Consider the following 5,721-nt stretch of genomic DNA (forward strand, 5'->3'; position numbering starts at 1 on the left):
GTAATGCCTTTGACAACTTCAGCACTTCCCATCGTGGTTTACAGTCAATGAACACCTCTGTTCAAACCACAAGTGTGACCCTCAGCTTCAGACCACTCGCCACTTTAATTCTCGATCTCTTTCTGACTTTGGCCTCTTTGTTCTTGGTCTCCTACACTGTTCCAGTGATGCTCAACACAAATACAAGGAACTGTGCCTCATTTCTCAATAATTACTTTTTGATCTCTTTGGGAGTCAAGTGTTATTGGGTGGGGGGTGGGGGGGGGGTGGTTAGGAGTGGGAATGAAGAAGCGGAGTTAAGCCACAATCAGATCAGCTATGGTCTTATTGAATGCCAGAGCAGGCTAGAGGGGCCAAATGCTTACTCCTGTTTCTATTTCTTCTAAGTCACTTTAGAACCTTCTGCCCTTAACGTCGAGTTTAACAGCTTTACATTTTAAGCACTGTACCACTGTGCCAGTAATGTATCAGTCTCGGAGTGGAAGAGTTTGGTGCTTGGGATGAAGGTCTCATCACTAGTCCATGGCTGGAGGGGTGGTTGGCACTCCTGCAGTCTATCAACCATCCTTCAACACATTACTGGAGCATGAGAACATTCTCCTCCTCGCCAGATCTTCCATCTTTCCCTCCCCCTCTGCTATTCTGCTGTAAACAATTATTCCTCCTCTAGATTCATCTTTTATTTCTTTACTTGTCCTATTACCTTTGTAAATTAATCACTAATACAAGAAAAAGTGCTGTGGATGCTGAAAATCTGAAATTAAAAATGCTGGAAATACTCAGCAGATCTGACAGCATCTGTGAAGACAGAAAAAAAGTTACATTTCCAGGTTGGTGACCCTTCATGAATTCTGATTAAGGTTCACCAACCTGAAATATCATAATATTATAATATTGATCTAGCTAAGCAAGGAATTAGGATTTCTTTTCAAGTGGGGAAAAAAAACAACACAAGCTGGTTGAGCTGAATGATCTGTTTCCATGTTGTATTTCTATGTGATGTTATCCATAGGAAGTAAGCAAGTCGTGATTGTTTAGAAGTATTTAAGAAAGCAAATATAAAATACATCTGAAATATTACTTCAAATTAAATTATAGGGTAAAACAAGGGGACAGACAAATGTTAAATCTAGTGACTGGTAACTTTAGAACTGATATCAGGAAGTTCTTACACAAGAAAGATCAACATTTGAAATCAGGAACTGATTAACCGTTGGACCTATTTATCCCTTGCCCAGAAACCCCAGCCAAATATGGGGCCACTTTTAATGCTCACCATAGTCCAGAATAACTGCATATAATTGCTGGATCAAAATAATTTAACATTTAAAATTACTGTAAGAAGGGTACAAACCAGAGATTCTACATTAATGGATCAGGAGCAGGGAGTGTAATGTAGAGGATGCAATGAGAATTGGAATATTCTTTGTACCCAGGGCTCAAAGAATTCTTCATTCAGCTCTGCTTGGAATGGACTTCTCAGTAGAGTACTGCAGATGAAAACGTTGGGTGCTTTTAAGAAACAACTGGATGCTGCAATGAAGTGACTGCAGGTTTTTTCTGAATGGATCAATTAATACTGGTCAAATGATCCTCCTCATTAATAATTATCTTGCAACTGCATCACCTTTAAATGAGTCAGGAGTTCGACTGAAACCTGGTTTTGGTGATGGCAGAATATAACGATCCTAGTTGTAGAAAATTTATATTTTCCATTACACTTATATAGAGCCTTTACATAGTAAAACATCCTAAGACACTTTACAAAATCAGACAACATTTGAAAAGAGCCACATAAGGAGAAATTATGACAGATGACCAAGAGCTTGACCAGAGAGGTAGGTTTTAAGGAGTGTCTTAAATTCTTATGTCCAAATTTATAGTGGAAACTGCCCATATAAACTTGATGTGGTACAAATATTCTATATATTCTGGTGGCACTGTAGCAATTCAGTTTTGCATTTCGCAGCACCTTAGACTGTATTGCAATCTCAGGTGTTTAAAAAAACCCTCTGCTACAGTGTCTTTTAAGTTGCCAAAGGTTTTGCTATACTATATGTATCAAATCAAAATAATATTTAAAAATTATGATACAAAGTATGACTTTAAATTGAGTGCTGAATTACACTTGTTCACCTGGGCCTCCCCCATTTTTTAAACCTTGTTCTCCTGAATATCAAATGTGCAACTTTATGGGAGATGGGGATACAGGAACAGAGAGACATAGGGATGTATATAAAATCTTTGACGTTAGCAGGACAGGTTAAAAATGTACTTGACTTTATAAATGGAGACATAAAGTGTAAAAACAAGGAAGTTACACTAAACCTTTATAAAACATTATTTAAGCATCAGCTGGCGTATAGTGTCTAATTGTGGGCACCGCACTTTAGCAAGAACGTCAAAGTCTTAGAGAGGTTATAGAGGGGATTTACTAAAATAGTGCCGGAAATATGGGACTTCAGTTACATGGAAAGACTAGTGAAGCTGTGGTTGTTCTCCTTAAAGCACAGAAAGTTAAGGGGAGATTTGATTGGATTGTTCAAAATCATGAGGCATTTCATTGAAATAAATGATGAGAAAAAGTTTCTAGTGGCAGTGGATAGGTAACTAGAGGACATAGAGGCAAGGTTAGAAGAACATTTTTTTAACTATCCATCTGGAATGCACTGCCTGAAATGATGGTGGAAGCAGGTTCAATAACTTTCAAAAAGGAACTGGATAAATAATTGAAAGATAAAAATTTACAGGGCTATGGGGAAAGGGCAGGGAAATGGAAACAATTGGATAGCTCTTGCAAAGAATCATCATGGGCACAATGGGTTAAATGTCCTTTTTCATGCTATCCTCTTTATTTGAAGACGTCCAGCACATTATTCCACATGTTCCTTGTTCAACTGGCCCGTAACTGTTGGAATCTCAATCAGTAGACTCTTCTTTGCTCTGTTGAAGGATTGGCATTTTTGCTTCTTAAAAGAGGCCCAAATGCAAACATTGGTCAATTCTGTAACTCAAATTAAGATGAGTCAAAAATGTAATGTCGTTATTGGCTATATTACAATAATGGCTACAAGTCTCAACATTACAACAATAACTACACTTCAAACTTACTTCATCAGCTGTAACACATTTTGGGACATCCAGAGATCATGAAATGTGCTATATAAATGCAAGTCTTCCTTTCCTCACTTGCACACAATGATTTATACGTATTTTCCTTAGGCCTATAGTTAATACATTTTGTTCTGCTTTATAATATTTAAAGTATATAGGCCATCATTTACAAAACACAATGAATCAATAATATAACGCAGTATTCAGCCATGATTGAATGGCGGAGCAGACTCGATGGGCCAAATGGCCTAATTTCTGCTCCTATGTCTTATGGTCTTATGATCTTATGGTATTCATTCACCATGGCTGGTAATGTAACATTTGATCAGAAAACTTTTCTTTCTATGCGTTATGATTCTGATTATCCAAATAGCAAATAGGAGAATGATTCATGCATGAATGCTCAGAGTGTTAAACAAAGTGAAGTGCAGAAGCGGTTGTGCGTAGCTAAAGCGAAATAGAATATTCTCTTTGGTTGAGCAAAGGCAACTTGAATTGTTGAAATGGAGGATGCCAATTAATGGTACAAGTTATTTTTTTCAAATCTTGACTTTCCACATCCCTTTTGAGTTTATAAGCCTAAAAGGATAGAGATTCCAACTTGATTTAAAAAAACATTAAATCTGCATTATGTTCCAAATTTGTCGATATATAAGGATATATAATTTTGGTGTGTTTGTAACTGACCTGAGAGCGGATCATATCTATTCTTCATGCCATCCCTTAATATAAATCACTAAATGCCATGAACATTTATGACAAACTATTGATTTGTCTAATATGGAAGGGACAGCTACACAACTGGGGAATTTCAAAGTCAAGTGTGAGTCTGTACCAAATTAGTGTTGCAAACACAAAAGTTGTTGGAAAAACTCAGCAGGTCTGACAGCATCTGTGGAGAGGAAGGCAGAGTTAATGTTTCGAGTCCATGTGACTCTTCATCAGAACTAAAGAGAAATAGCAATGTGATGAAATATAAGCTGTTTAAGGGGGTTAGACAGGTGAAGCTGGATAGAGGCCAGTGAAAGGTGGAGAGAAAAGAGAGATTGCCAAAGATGTCATAAACAAAAGGTCAAAGGGGTGTTAACGGTGGTGATATTAGCTAAGTGATGTACTAATGGTGACATTAAGGGTAGAAAACAGGATGAGTGACAGATGGCCCTATTAGGGGTGGGGTGGGGGAGGGGATCGAAATAGGCTAAAAATTGGGGATAAAACAATGAATGGAAATAAATTTTTAAAATAATAATAGAAATAGGTGGGAAAAGAAAAATATATGTAAAAAAAAATTAGTGTTGCACGCATGGCTCCTGATCAGATGAGATGTTATGCTCAGTCGGATGCAAAAGATCCGGTACCATTATTTTGAAGAAGAGCAGCGGAGTTATTCCCCATGTCCTCGCCAATATTGACATATCAATTAACATAAAAATAGATTATCCAGTCATTCTCAGGGTGCTGTTTGTGGGAATTAGTCATACGCAAATTGGCTACCGCGTGTCCTACATCACAGCAGTGGCTCTACTTCAGAAAGTACCTAATTGGCTGTAAAGAGCATGGAGAGGTCAAATGTTCGTGAAAAGTGTTATATAAGTTCAAGTCTTTCTTTCTAACAGTTAGCCAAGAGTGTTGAGTAAGTGATTAGGAGCAGTCCAACAGCTTTACCCTTTTGAATTAAGGGTATATGCATACTGCTGAGGGCCAAAAGAGGGAGCAAATATAAGAAATAGGTCGCTGCAGACACGTACTGAAGGCCTCTGTCCTCAAAGGAATGTTTTAAATTCGCATGAAGAGAATACCACCGCACATTGTACTGTGATTTTAACATGCACAGAATCTTATTTTTAAACGGTCGTATGGGTGAAAGTCTACAATAAAACTCTAATTATGCTGACAATAAATGGCAGGGAGTAATCTACACCAGGTTTATACAGTTGAAGCATAATTTGGAGGCATGTAATTTCGCATCTTTAAACCTAACAAAATATCTTGAGTTCCTATTATATTTTCCTATATACAATTGTTTTGCTTATGGCAGATTTGGGGTACATATAATGCCGTGTCCTTTCATCGAACTGAAGTCAGGGAAATAAAATTGCATTTCCAAAGCACAGTACGTCGGTTTTCCCAACTTGCTACTTTTACCTTTTTTATTTATTTCGACAACAGTCTGTCTTTTACCTGTTTGGCATGTTGGCTAATTTCCTGATTATGAAATAAATTTGATAAAGTTTATTTTTTTCTCTTCGGCAGTTGCAAAGGGTAGTATAACCACCAGACTTATGATGTGTAAGGTAATATTTTAATTCCGGCTATATCTGAAAATTAATGTTGGTCACATTTGCAGGGTATTTTTAAAAGCAGTTACCATATATGTCTAAGGCATGTTTGTCTCGAGGTAATCCGACCACTGGCAGCGCCGCTGAATCCCGTGACAAACCTTTACATAACCTGCCAGTGGAAACCTTGTGACGTAACTGGATTGACGTTCCACGTTGCCCAGCAACCCGCCACCACCCTCTACGGAGAAGACGGCGGTGCAGCCAATCAAGTGGCAGGATGTGGCGGGAGGGGCGCGGCAAGGGAGCCGCCGCGTCAGGTGGGCGG

The sequence above is a fragment of the Carcharodon carcharias genome, chromosome 12, assembly GCF_017639515.1.
Source record: "Carcharodon carcharias isolate sCarCar2 chromosome 12, sCarCar2.pri, whole genome shotgun sequence".
Classification (NCBI taxonomy): domain Eukaryota; kingdom Metazoa; phylum Chordata; class Chondrichthyes; order Lamniformes; family Lamnidae; genus Carcharodon; species Carcharodon carcharias.